Here is a 14,699-nt window from a genome sequence, read left to right as displayed (position 1 = left end):
GACAGTTGTAGAGATGAAGAAGAGTTGAAGTGCAAATGTAACCAGTTTAAAGTAAATTGAGAGCCTCCCAAGTTTTGTCAAGTTAGAGCACACATTACAGGTAAGGTAGAGGCTGGCTGCTTCATGGGAAGTGAGATGTCTCGCCCAGGAATTATTAACTCTTTACAAAAGACCCTCTTCAAGACTAATGGGCTCCCATTAGTGAGTGGAAATAAAAGGTCTGGGAATAAGGAGAGGAAAATGGTAAGAGCAAAAGAAGGTATGTGAAAGAGCAGTAAAGAACAAGCCAACCTAAAATCATGTCCTGAGATAGCTGCACTTAGCTTACAAGCTAATCATTATGATTTATGTTGTCGGTACATCTTGTGATTATGCATTGTAATGGGGCAGGACTCTGCTGCTTCTTTTGAAGGTCATTACAATGCACTTAGGTATCTTTTGTTTGTACAACATGAGCATCAGCTTAGATCTGTGTGCAGTAAAGTATGCTGAAGATACACCCAGGCGTTAGGCTATATGTAGATGAGCTTTTTAAAACGTGCATTTCATCTAAAGCATCAGAAGCTCTCTCTGAGCTGTGGTGCTGGAGGCAGGGACCTAATGAGACTGCTTTAGTACAGCTCTAACATACACATTAGTTAGCGGTCAGAAAGACAGTCCATCTTTCAAGGGTTTAAGCAGCACTTTCTGAAAGTGCCTTCAATTAGCAGCTAATGACAAGCTTTCTTCCCTGATTCTCTTGTTATCTTGTACAGCCAGATAATGAGAGTGATCACCCAGAGAGACATCAATTTATTTACCATTTTTTATTTCATTGGGAGGCTTCCGGATATTTGAGCCAGCAACGTTCCTGATGTGTTCCTCCATAGATTTGTTCCTCCGTAAGTCAAGTGCCTGAGTTCAGCTTCAATATATCATTACTCTGAAGATATACATTTCAGATAGCTTTTTCCAGCAGCGTAGATGTTGCAAACCTTAAATTAATGCACAAAACTGCTTCTACACCACATAAGATGGAACTAATAGGTAAGGAAAACAGTATGTCTTTCGCATGACTGTCTTCTTAATGGTAATGGCATTTAAAAGATCTATAAAGGGCTGTTTCAGCTAAGTATCTTATGTCCACTGGTATTTGAAAAGAGAATAATGACCCAAAAGTGTTTCTGTGCCCACCCACATGTTAATTGAAAGCTGTGAAGACAAAGAGGTAGAACCAGGCTCAAGGGACTTTCCTTGCATAAAGTTTATGTGAGCCATCTCTCCTGTGTTTGTCTAAGCTATCCTCATTAAGCTAAAAGGCTTCAGTGGTCATAAGAGGTCTTCTTAATGCTTCCCCTTTTATTAATTCTGTAGGCAGCTTACAAACCAGATTGAAACTCTTTGCGGAAAATCCCATGCTTACATTTTGCTGACTCTTCTCTAGTCTCTACTTTTCTCACCCTGAGCACAGCAGAAGAAACAGACACAAACATGGACCTAGCCTCCAAACTTACAACCAAGAAGGCACCTTAAGAGGGTAGCTGTGCATTTTTACTTGCTTTTTAAGGTCATGTGTTGCTCTTCCCCTTTTAATTGCAAGATTCCTATATGAATGAGAACCACAGGAAGAAGAAATTTTCAGATGTGAGAGATTGGTAGAGAGGCAACTGTACATTGATTGGGGATGTGTGACAGTGGGGAGCTCTGTCTGCATTACAGTAGTTTGGATGATAATGAGAGTAACTTCCTGAGAAAATTAACTGAGCAAAGGGCATGAAGTTGTTCACAAGGCAATTCTGGAAAAACATTTTGCTGGAAAAGGAAGATGATTGGATGAAGAAAGAAGCCTGTATTCTGAGACCAGCCTTCAAAATGTTTGGGGAACAGTCTGGCCTGTGAGACTTGTGATTTGTTTATGTAATTTTCTGCTTAATATCAAGCGCTTGCAGGAAGGGACCACTTTTCAGGATTGCAATACAGCCCTGGAACTGCAGCTCCTGACTGCTCTTTTTTTCCCTGCAGTGTGGTTAGAAATGTAATGTTGGTACTTACTGCCTTCTTGTGCATACTATCAAATGTATTCAGTAGAAATGCATTTATGAAGATGCTCAGTTGCAGGGGCCAGAACCCTGGAGGAGAACCCAGCTCTCTTGCTTCTGTGTTGAACAGCCTCACTTCTCTGGATCTCACTTTACCCAAATATAAAATAGGGAATGATTCAGACCTCTCCTGCAAAAACACTTTGAAAGATGAAAAGGAGGGTAGAAAGGCTGAGACGTGGGGAAAATAATTTAGTGTCACTGCATGGAACACGAATGAAGCCATCTGTGCATTGTGACAACAGAGACAAAAAGGCAAACAAAAGGTCATGGAGATTAAAATGCAGACAAAAAAACTGTGAAGTCATTCTAGATCAGTAATGTATTGCCTGGGACCTATAAAGGATATTGTGGAATCAGGAAGAGTTTGGGAGTCTGTTAAGAAAGAAACAATGAAAATACTGAGATTGTTTCTTCTAGAAGAAGGAAATAGTAGGAGGCATTCTAGATAAAGTAATCAAGGAGGTAAAAAAAGAGATAAGGGGTTAGGAGATACCTGAACTCCTGCTCCAAAACACAACCTACTAAGACCTTAGTGGGACTAAAAGACACTGATCCCAAAGCTCAGTCAGTGGGGGGAGTGGAGGAGGCTGGGATGCAAATCCATTCCTACAGTTTATGGACCTGCTGGCACAAAATACCAGTTAACAGACAAGGAGGATGCAGGGTTCTACACAAAGTAAAAACAGTCTGAGAAGGAGTGCACATTCTCTATTCAGTATCTCTGGCAGCCATCTAATTACTGGAGCTTGAAAGGAAGCTTTCCCCAGCACCATGTCATCCCAAAGACATTTCTTACCTTGTTTGAGGTCAATGAGCACAGGCCTTTGGTAAGATGGAGGTAAAGATCAGGGCTGCTGCTCTGATTTGCTATAATTGTTCTCTTGCTCTTACTTGGAGTACTCCTGCTCTCCCAACTCTCAGATAAGAATGGCTGTGCAGGCACTCGGCATGTTGCTGGCAAGAAAACTGCCAGGGTTGCAAATCAGGTTGCAAGACATGCCAGCGCACTGGGGGAAGGATGGCTCTGCCAGATACAGAACGACATGGCAGAGCTATGTATACATATGATGAAGGCATAACACCAAAATTCCCCTGACAGCCAAGTAGGTAATTCTGTAGGCTGTTCCGTGGCATTTGGTATGACAGATAGTGTCTAAGCACTTCACAAAGTCCTTGTTCATCTCTGCAGCCCTACTGCAAGGTGAGGGATTGGAAAGCGTAGATCCCCCTAATCCTTTTAAAATCCCTTCCCTCTCATGATCGTGTGACTGGATGAATAAGGTCTTGAGACAGAGACCTGTTAAGGCCTAATGATTTTTCGCCCCCTCCAGAGTTATATCTTTTCACCTACGCAGCTCCCGCTCACTTTGGTAGCATTTGTAAGCGCTTAGCATATCACACTGCAGGGCTGTGATCCAGGAGCCCAGCAGAGGAGGGAGACTTTATTAGTGACCTTTTGTGGGAAACCTGGTTTTAGAGACTTGGCATATTTCATGTAAGAGCATAAAGCTCCCAGTTCTCAAGGACAGCCCCATGTTGTATAACCACATCTTTCTTTCTTTGCGCTCCACTCCCCTGTTACCTACGTGACTTGCAACTTATACAAGAAACCACATACTTGGGCTTCTGTTCCTTGTGTAGCCCTGATTCATCTCCAGTGTGGGACCGTGCTGGCTCCTGAATTACCAAGGGGGAAGGGTTTACATGAATATGTCTTTAAAAGGCCAATTTGCAGCATATAGGTTGCAGGGGCTCAAATTAGGCTGCAGTAGGTATATTTGAGAGCTTGGCAAACCAGCCCTGCTAGATTTTTCTAATGTCAGTTCCCTGCAGTGTTAACAGGGGGAAGTGAACCACAAGGGAAAGCCAGCATGGCCCTGCACAGCCACTCTGAGCACATTGCTCTGCCACCAGCCTTAGCTGAGTGCAGACTACAGAGCCAGTTAGGCTCCTAAATCCCTTCAGTGCAAGAATCCTTCTGGAGCTTCACTCCAAGGTAGTCTACGACTGGCTGGTTGTTGTCCTTCATGTGCACAAGCCCTGGCAGAGCACAGAGGTGCTTTGTGCCACAGATGTCTGACAGCTATGTCTTTTAACCCTGGTAGCCTTTCACTGTCCCTGCCCTGTCTCTTCCTTGTCTACTTGGACGTGTTCTTCTAGCAACATTACTCAGCCATTCCTATTTTCCCTCCTGGCTACCTGTCTAGCTTGTTTCCCTTTCTCCAGTCAGCTCTAGTCCTCTTGGCAAACCATGCCTTTCTTCCCTGCTCATCCCCTGTTAGTCCCCTGCCCTCATCAGCCTCAGCCTGAGCCTGAAGATGCTGAGAGGGATGTTATTTAGAGGGGAAAGCTCAGGGTGGCAAAATGTGTTCTTAGCGCCTCACCACAACAAAAAATAGAAATCTATATATAAATAAATCATTGTGTATGTAATGTAAAATAATTTAATAATATAAAATAATATAAATTATGTAAAAATACATCTGCATTTCAGATCAGTCAGAGAGAAGTGTCCAGAGTGCAAAATTTCACCCCAAAGAGTGGACATTTGGCAAATGTCAAAATGCAGAGATTTGGGCAGTCACACTTGCTGAGCAAAGCAGGCAAAACCCTTCATGGCTCACAGGAGTCTGCCTTCCAGCAAGGCCTTTGGGAGCCCCAACACAGAGTTTTGGGGCTGGTCCGTACCTCTGCAGCAGAAGCAGCAGCGGTGCCGAGGGAGCCAAATAAAGAGCAGGAGCGGACGTGCATGTGCCTGATCCAGTCCCAGGGAGCACCGAAGCTGTGGCCACCCTTTCATCTGCCTCCCCAGCTCAAACAGGGATCTGGTTTGGCTTTTTGTGCGTGCAGTGAGCTCCCTGGACCTCCTGTTCCCACCTGAAGTGGTGCTTCCTCCCATGCGCTGCAATCTGCTGCGGCTCCTCAAAGGGGGCCAGGGACAGATGGCTTGTTTTCAGCTGATAAAGGGGCTGCCTTCAAAGGAGAAGAGAGGCGGAAGCCGTCTGGTCTGATATCTCTTTCTGGTGCTGTCAACGGGAGGCCAAGGAGACGAGCTGGAGCCGGATAGAGATCAGCTCCATTAGAAGGAGCACCAAGGGGAGACAAATTCTCCTCTAAAAACCCTCTCCTTGTGCTGCTAAATGGTGTCTGCTTGCCTTTATTTCAGACAGCTCCTGCTAAGCCCAGTTTACCTTAATATTTAAGGTATGCTCTGGTCTTTTCTCAGCCTGATATGCTACATGAAAGATAACAGCGCTGAGTATCTTCATCCGCTGTCAAGGGATGGCTGGGAATGCCACTGACATTTTGTGTGCCGCTGACTTTTAAGTTCCATGTGTTAAAATGCTAACCAGGTTTGTCACTCCCATCTGCAGTATATGGCAGCACTGGGGCTGTCGGACAACCTTGCTGACCCCAGCCCCAGCAGATAGCATGGGGCTGGCAGGCTCTCCAAGACCTAAGCTGCAACCGTGCAATAACCGAGGGAATTGGGAGCAAGCTTAGCAAATAGGGGAGATGATAAATCTGCCACTTTTGGGTATAAAAATAGATTTTTCTTCAGGGTCCTCAATTTTGTACTTTTTTCTTCAGGATTGGGAGGGCAAGAAGCATCCTTGCCTGTTGGAGACAATAATTTATAAGCCATACTTATAAAAATTAACCATTTCCCTTTAAGTCAGCTCCTGTGCCTTTGTCTCAGCTTCCCTGATCAGTCACATAATGAGGATATTTCTAATACAACATGTCAGGGGAGCCACACAGCACTTTATCAGAGGAGAATCTGTATCCCCCCGGTTGCTAATTAGCCACGGAGACACAGGCATGGGGAGCAGGGGCAAGGCAAGCTCTTATTTTAGAAGCCCTCACAGCTTCTGTGCCCTCACAGTTCCTCGCACCAGAGCTGGAAAGCTGTGCCAAGGTAGAGAGTGACTTGAGATCTCCCTTGGCTTTCACATCCCCACTCCTCAGACGTGTTTGCCGTGCTGCTGCTCCTGCTGCTGTTTGTGGCGTTATTTCTGTCACAAGCTTGGCTAAACAGAAACTCTCTCCTCATAAATATGGAAATCTGATGATTGAGCTCTCTGTCTCTTGGGACAAGTTGAAAGCGTGCTAAAGAGAAAAAGGCTGCTGAGCAGTCAGTTTGGTGGCTTTATTTTCTGTACTAGTGGAGAAAAAACAGGATGGTTTTAATGCTGGGATCCAGTTTTGCATAATGGGCAAATGACTTCTCAGGCCATGCTCACAGCAATTTGCCGAAGACTTTGAACTGATGGCCACACTGAGCGTGGCAAGATGAGGACAAGAGCTGTCCTGCCCAGGGCTACCCTTTCAAAAGCATTAGTGTTACCCACCATGATCCTGGCTGAACTACTCAGCCTGGGCTGTGGGGTCAGGAGGCAGCACTGGGTAGGTATGAAAGCATAGCCTAGGGTGGTGTCCAACACTGAGATCCCCTCCTGTCTGCAGTGTGACAGATAAGCTTGGTGCATGAGCCTTGAGCAGCTGCTCATCTTTTGGGTTGTGTTGGAAGAGTCTTTGGGTTTAGATTTGTTGAAAATCTTTGGACGCCGCTGGGAATCCATTATTATTCCTGAGAAGTCTCTTTAAACCTCCGTCCTAGGATGGTGGGCCCTCACAGTGCTTCTTCAAGCATTTGTTTGGATCCTGCTTACAGCCTGTCTCCTTTCATTGGTTTTCTTAACATCCTTCTTTCCTGGGGCTAGAGGTAGCTTTGATCTTGGACAAATGCACAGGTATTTGCTCTTCCTTCAGCATCCTGACTACATTCAGCATCCTTCCTTCAATATCCTGACTCAGCATTTGCAGATCTTCATCTTCCCTAGAATGCAGGGTGCTGAGTCCTTGAGATTTCCATGCTGGTGACTCTAACTCTTTCCTGACCCAGTTTTGGCTGAGTACCCACGGGGAGATTCACTGATTCCCTGCTGATAGCACTTACAGCATCCATCCGTGCCCTTGATTGTGAGTGCAGGCAAAGTACAGGTGTACAAGTTCAGCACAATAGTACAAGTAGACTTGTCTGCTTGTCTACACAAGTAGACAGCAGACACCCTGCTGAGGGTGCCTTGGGTTGAAGGCAATAGACCTGGCAAACATGAAGTAGGTGTGCGATGAGAGGGCATCCTGTGGTTTTGACATGAATCCAGAGGCTAAGAAAATGCTCTGCAGTCTGCACACGTTTTCATTCCAGAAATGTCTGACGTTAAGCTAACACTCAGTGGGTGGCGTTGTCCACTGTGGGGGTCTCGATGACTTGAGGCCTCAGTCAGAGAACCTGCAGAGCCAGATTAGCCCTGCCATCTGGGAGATGGGAGATTTACTAGGTGCAGGAGAAAGGCAGCATCAAAAATGATTGATGGTGAAGCAGTGACCAGGAGAAGCAATCAAACAGCTCAGAATGGGATCCTGAGGCATTGGATTAAAGGTGCCAGGTGAATTCCAGGTGCAAAAAGCAAGACCTCATTCATCATACATGTATAGGAGTTGGATGCGTAAAAATCAGCCAGCTTTTTTAAACTAAAGGTCCTGACTGCTAACTGGAAAAGAACAAGTGGCCCCAGAGGAATGCTAGTAATAGCTGTGATATTGAACCACAGATTGGAGACTTTGGTCTATTGAAAGGTACAGATGTGGAGCCATCTTAGCTTTTCCTGCTATTATTCTTACAGCCAGAGGCTTCGAAAGCTTTGTAATGTCATATTTGCTACATTGGATCCAGTCCGTAGCTTATAAAAGCTATTATCCAATTTCCAGGGTTTGGGAGGGCACTTACTTAGATCACTGGAACAAAACTCTCCTACTATTATTTGTATTGTGCTGGGATATTTTTGTCAGAATATATCATTTCTGCAATATCTACCAGAACCAGCCAACATTTTTAGTGTTTCCTTTGGGCAGACTTTGATTTCGTCTTCCATGTACAGCTGGAACAGCCTAGGTGCATGTGGAGAGGATATGTAAAGCATTCTGTATATGCCCAAGACCATGGCTTTTCAGCGAGATGCACTGCTTGTCTTCCACCTTCTCAGCCAGTTTCTCCAGACGTTGGAGTTGCCCATGGGAAGGAAGCACAGTTCCTCTGTTATGTGGGAGAGTCTCTGATTGTCTTAATTTCAGCTAGAAAACTCAACTTGCTCTTTGAAAAAAGACTTTTTCTCTTGTTGAGGCTCCTTTAAAGTCCTGAAGGAGTAAAGATGGGACACAACTTTGAACGAAGGTCTAAATACTAACTAACAAGCATGAATTCAAGTCACTACAAGATCCTGCTGTGGTCCCTTATGGTCAGCACTAGGACTATGTAGAGCATTGAAATTTTCTGTAGGATTCAGCTACAGTAGCCAAGAGCCTGAGCTTCTATCCTTGCCTTTGTCCTCCAAGTACAGCCTGACTTTGTCTCTGACATGCTTCTCGATTTTCAGTCATTTTGAGGGTATCCTTCCTCATGAGTCAAGTTTTAAAGAGCAGTTGTAAAGTTGTTTGGGGGTTTCTTGAGATCCTGGTTTGGCCAGATGCCGGTTGCTAAACTGACTCTGACAATAGCTACCAAGGAATTTGTGGTGCTTTATTGCCTTAAATGCTCATATGTCTCCCAAAGTGGTACAAAAGGAAAGGTGTAATGTCCTCATATATATATCCTTTATAAGGAAGGAAATGTTTTGGTATTGAAGCATCCTGAAAGCATACCTCAGTTAATAGCTGGTTTTAAATAGTTATTGCATGCCAGCTGCCTGGCAAGGGCTTCAGGGAGTTAGGGGAGTGCAGTGTGGCATTTCTCTAATTTGCAATGTTAATGATCCAATTTAAGTAATGTAAAGTTAGCACAAGGTACCAAAACTATAAAAGCACGTGTTAATAGTGATGGTTTACGTGCGTGAGAAGAGCCTGGAGGGAAATACAGTCTTAAATATACTCTATCATGATTGAAAGGAAAGGACTGGGGGCTGCTTGTGCTGCCGGTTTCTTGGAGGGAAATCTAACAGAAATCGTGTAATTAGTCCCTTTTTTCTTTGTCGCTCAGTTGCTTTCCCAAAACCATTTGGTCTATTTACTGAACTGGTGCTTCCTCTGTTACCGTAGACTCCCTGGATTAGTCATACATCATCATCTAAAAAAACTTCCTTCCCTGTGCTGTGTACATCGGCTTTGATTAGGAAAACAGACCCTCTGAAACATCTTGTTCCCTTTCCACAGTTTATGCCTTTCTGTTTGCTGCTTTTTCTCGGCTTGAATGTGGCAGTCAGGCAGACCCTTCATATCCATGGCTCCAAGGGAGCATTTCAGCACAAGCGGTGTGGCTCACACAGGCAGATTAGCAGTTCTCCTCTGCTCCCATTTGAAATGAAGCAAAGATCTGAACTTACATGCCAGTGAGTTGAGCTACCCCGACAGCAGGTGTACACAGTAAAAAGTCACTTCAGTGACGCTCTGGTTCAGTTTAATTGATACGACTTGACGTCTTAATCATGCAGAAAATTGATGCTGCTGGCTTTTGAATTGCTGAAAGAAATGGCTTCAACTACCAGTTTGTCTTACAATTATAAATAAATCAGTTTCAAAATTCAGATCTTGTAGGGATATTGCAGGCCTAATTTGTTACTGCTAAGTAAGATCTGTTCAGGGGTTGCTCAGAGAAGAAGAACAGCAGTGTTGTGCATTGGCAGCGCTAGAAGAAAGTTGATAAACAGTTGTTGTTTATGGCTTTGTTGAAACTGAGTCAGTAGCTGTCAGGATGCATTTCAGTGCATCAATTGCTGTGTCACCAAAATGCATTTATTTTCACTTTGATACAGGGTGGTGATGCTGAGATGAGCAGTTAGTGCTCTGGATCCAGCAGCATGCACATGTGGATATAAAATGACAACCATGTCTTCCTGGGAGCCTTCTGCTCTGGTCTCTATGTGATTCTGGAGGTCCTTTAACATGTGAGACTTAGAAAAAAGGTGGTTTTCTTCAGCTCACCCAGAGATAAGGTGAAGGCCAGCTATGGTCCTTGGCAGTAGGTAGGGGAGTTTGCAGAACCTCTCATTCCCAGGATAAACTGGTCTTCTGCCTAAATGAGTCTGCCTTAGAAGCAGGCTCCTCTTCTCTTAACACAGATGGGGGAAAGGGACCTAAAAAGATCAGGGATCTCATCACCTTGTACCAAATCTTGATCAGGCTTCTTCAAAACCAAATCAGCTCTGTTGACTTTCCTGTGTGACGAATTATTTTCTAATCTGGTTTTGCAGCAGCAGTTTCACAACTTCATCGGGCAAATGTACAGCTCCTTACCCTTACCTCTGCAGTTTGCTCTGAAATTGCCTTCCAATCCTGCTGCATTTAAAGTAATAATTTCTTACTCTGATTACAAAAAACATGAAAAAAAAATATTACTCCCTTTTTCACTGTGGCAGCCCTTTCTATATCTGAATGCAGCTATTGTATCTCTCCTTAGTCTTCCCCTTTCTTCTCTGAACGACCCCATTATTCCAGTGTTCCTGTATGGTTGCAGCTTCAAGTTTTATCTATAGGACTGCTGAGGGGATTGCATCTTCCATGAAATAATGAGGTCCAAAACTGTATGTTTAAGCATACAGTTGTGTTGAAGCAGAAGCCCAAAGGATGCAGAGGAGAGCATTACAGAGTCCTTTGTGAGGCTTACAAGTTCCATTCATGCCATTCATTCCCCAGTGGCGCTTTCCTTTCTCCTGCTGGACATGCCATTACTGACCATTGTTCGTCTGTATGGTGGATTCAGCTTCATCCACTGTAAATCTGAGCTTCTCCTTTTATGCAGTTTCTTACACGGACAGATGATGCATATCTTGGTTCCCAGGGGGGATGTGGGGGGTTTAAGCACTTTATGTCCATAGATATTTGATGCCTGTATTGTAGTGATACCTGGATGCTGCAAAGGTTTGCTGTCCAACATACTGGTGAGATGCTGCTTTTAACCACCCGTGCACATCGGACTCCCCAGAAGCGTGCAGCCTACAGCTGCCTTTCTCAGGATAACCTAGTGCAGTACAGCTTGAGGCAGAGGAAATCTGCAAAGGGCATAGGATTTTCTATTCCCAGGGCAGAGAGACTGAAGGCATAAATATTTATTAGCAGTAGCAATGTTCTTGCCTGAGAGTCTTGGATGACAACATGGGAATGATAGAAACTGCTCAGTGACCTGAATGTACCCCCTGTACTGGGGGTGCATGCGGTTTCTCACTTGTTTTCCTGCACACTAAGTCAGTCTCCCATGCACAGAACATCTATCAGTTTTCTCCAAACTCAATATTTGATGTAGAAAAGAAGCAAAATGCTTGGGCTTGTCCTTTCTTGTTAGCATTTGTTTGCAGCAAGTGAATCCACATGGGCAGCTTCAGAAAGCAGAAGTCTGCTGAGCTGCAAGCACTCACTGTAGGCTGTCACACGTTGGTACTGAGAGTACCAGCATCTCTAAGTTAGAAGACAGCAAGCACATCATTGCTTGATAGCAGAGAGAGACAAAGGTAGCTGGATGGTATTCCTGAGCAGTCAGCTCATACTGTTTCAGTTGGTGATCAGAGCAAAATCTCTGAACTATGGAGAGAAGTGGCAAGTAAAGCCCTGTATATTGTGTCTTTCCTCAGAATTAGGGGGTAAGGGCAATTGTGCCCTTCTGGTTTTTATCAAACAGCAGAGCTGCTTTAATGATCATTGAATTTCCCACAGACAGCAAAGTGGAGAACATTTTCTTAGGGCTGTAACAGTGACTGATTTTTCCACTTGGCAAGAGTGGGCTGGTACAGACATCTCAGTTTGCAATTACAGAATCATAGAATAGAATAGTCAGGGTTGGAAAGGACCTCAAGCTCACCCAGCTCCAACCCCCCTGCCATGGGCAGGGACCCCTCACACTAAACCATGTCATCCAGGGCTTTGTCCAGCCTGGCCTTGAACACCGCCAGGATGTTTCTAAGGGAGCTGAAGCTCTCAGAAACTGTGTGTGTGTCCATTCTCTTCCACATGCACTGGGGTCCCAGAGGACAGATGGAAAGAAGAGGTTTGTTAAGCTACTGTCCAGTGTGGGCTATTGGGAGAGGTAGGTGACAAGAGTAAAAAGGCTACTGACCTGTTGCATTAAGGCAGATGTTGTGTTTTTTGCTAAGTACTGCAAAAACAGAAGGAGGGATTTTAAAAAGGAGGAAGAATAAAAAGCCTGCTGTGTGTCATCCTCCTTAAACTCCTGATTTTGGTTTGAAGTGTTTTCAGCTTCTCTCTGTGCTCCTGTACATTGAGGATTCACAGCACTCATGCTCCATAAAGGTTCACTGCAATTAATTTCTGTTGTTCAGAAACAGCACATGGTACACACAGAGTAGGACGTGGCCGTACTTAGCAGGAGAGCAGTTTTTGAGGTCCATTTTGTCAAACCTAGAGAAAAAAACAAACTAGTAAGGAACCACCCCACCGTTTGAATGCTGTAGTTGTGCATACCCAATCAAGCTGTGAGCATGCGGGATGTGGGGAGAAAACTTTGGTTAAACGCTGGTTCCAGCCAAATATTCATAAAGTGGCCTCATTTAATGTATTTTTCCCCCTAGGAATGAAATTACAAGGAGGCCTCAGGAACAAAAAAGTCCCTTGAAAATATTAAATTTCCATCACCATTTAGAACCCCTGCAGCTACATCTCAGCACTTGCCTTTTGATTGGGAGTGTACCCCCAGCAAGCAGAGAAAAATCACATTGTCTGGCCTGGGACTGGTCTCACCACGTAGCTGAGATTTTGATGTCGGGGTCAGTGCTGAATGCATCAGCCTGGAGAGGCTTGTAAAAAATGACAAAATCACCAAGTGAATTGCGGTAGCGAAAGCCTGCGGTGAGTCTCGGTGTGCTCACAGGCATTCACAAGCAAGAGGCTAATTAGTCAAGTAAACATTTCTCTGAGTGGATGAGATATAGAGAAAGAACCCGTTCAGTATGCACAGAAGAAAAGCGTGTTCGTGCAAAGAGGCAGCTCCAGCCGAGCTGCGTGGGAATGCTGTCATTCTCGCAGCCAGGGTTGTTACTATGGAGTCTTGTGCATTGCTGCAGAACATATATGAAGTGATGGATGGGAAATACGACAGTGCCTTGGCACTCCTGGGATGGGGATGAATACCCACTGGCACTGGGGATGCTGTCTCTGGCCCAGCTTGGTTTCCTTTTCAATACATTTTGCTCTCAGGAGAGAGCAGTCTTGCCTGTGTATGCAGTGGTGGTCACCCAGAAGCTGCTGGTGCTTTGTTATCCCTCTGTGCAAGCCATGGGTCTGCTGTGTGGCCATAACATGTTGCCCTGCAGGTCTGCTGTAGAGATGCCATGCTGCTAGGGCAGAAAAGTGTTGTTCCAAACCTTGGAGATGAATTCCTGGTATGGACTGGCATTATTATGGACTCTGCTGCTGTGTCCTTCATCTGCCCCATGTCGGAAGCAGGGATGCAGTCTCCACCAGTTGCGAGGCCTCCTCTATAGGCAGTGGAGAGAGGGAGACACATCTCCAAGGGTGGATTCTTCTCCTTTTAAGATGAGTGTTAAGACATGATGGAATGAATTGCTCCTTGAAAATCATCTTTGTTTTTTTTCTGGAGTTCTAAGGATCGTTTCCTATTTGTTTGGTCTAGAGCCTAGCTTTGAGACTGCTCCAGCTGAGTCCTCTGGTCCAGGACCAGAGTCCGAATCATCACAGGCACCTCAAAATATTTCTCCTCTCACTCTGTTCATGCAGATGGATGTCTGATCTCACTGGCAGGTCCCCCACAAGGAAAAGCTACTGTCAGCACATCAGCTGCTGAGAAAAGTAAGGTCTGGTTTTGATTTAAAGAGTTCAAACATGATTCTAACAACGTGAATCTTTGGTAGTCTGGGTGGCCAGGCTCCTTCTCTGCCATGTGAACTGCTGGTTGTGAGCTCACTTGGCTCTGTGCTGTACTGCACCATCATAGGAGGCAGTATATGGCCATCACACCATGTCCTTAACTGTAATAACTCCCATGCCTTCCTGCCGCCAGCAGATTAGGGCTCCAAGGACTTGTTTGTGTTCAGTAGCACTAAGGGAGCATCCAGCTCTTGGAGTCATGTTCCTTAAAAATGGCTATATCCTGTCTTTTCCCAGACTGTTGGATGTAAGATTCTCATCCAGGAAGCCTGCACTCAGGTGGTGCCACTTATCATCTTCCACATTCCTCTTGGAGAGTTTCTAGCATGCCTGGGAAACAGACATGCCCTTTACATTATCTGGCTATTCCCATGAATATCCTTTCCTAGGGCCTGGATTCTGATCTAGCTCCTACATCTGAGTGTGTTTGAGACCGATCCTGTACTTAGAGGATACCACAAGAACTGGCCTTTGGCTGAGATATATCATAGAATAGATTCTAACACAAAAAGTAAGGATGGCTGTTTCAAGTCATATGAAAGGTCTCGGCTACCCCTATATCATATCCCCAAGAGTACAAGAACATCATGAACCTGTGGTGGTGCCTCCCTAGTTCTCGCCCTCTGTAGATCTGTGCCTATTACCTGATGGAACCTGTCATCGAGGATCTCTTCCTTGAGTGATACTAGCTAGCTACAGCTCATAATTTTAATTTATAAAGTTGGG

At 44.9% G+C, this 14,699-nt stretch overlaps 1 protein-coding gene across 3 annotated transcripts in view; it reads left to right on the top strand.

The window, feature by feature from the left end:
* Window positions 1-14,699, top strand: part of FAM219A (family with sequence similarity 219 member A) — an 87,595-nt gene that overhangs the window by 36,755 nt on the left and 36,141 nt on the right. The gene's annotated exons all lie outside the window — the stretch shown is intronic.

This window comes from Pezoporus wallicus, unplaced genomic scaffold (genome assembly GCF_028554395.1).
Source record: "Pezoporus wallicus isolate ANWC-B61680 ecotype Strahan unplaced genomic scaffold, APGP_CSIRO_Pwel_v1 contig_8776, whole genome shotgun sequence".
Classification (NCBI taxonomy): domain Eukaryota; kingdom Metazoa; phylum Chordata; class Aves; order Psittaciformes; family Psittacidae; genus Pezoporus; species Pezoporus wallicus.
Note: the sequence above shows the minus strand (reverse complement) of the source record. Positions and strands in the feature narration are given on the sequence as shown.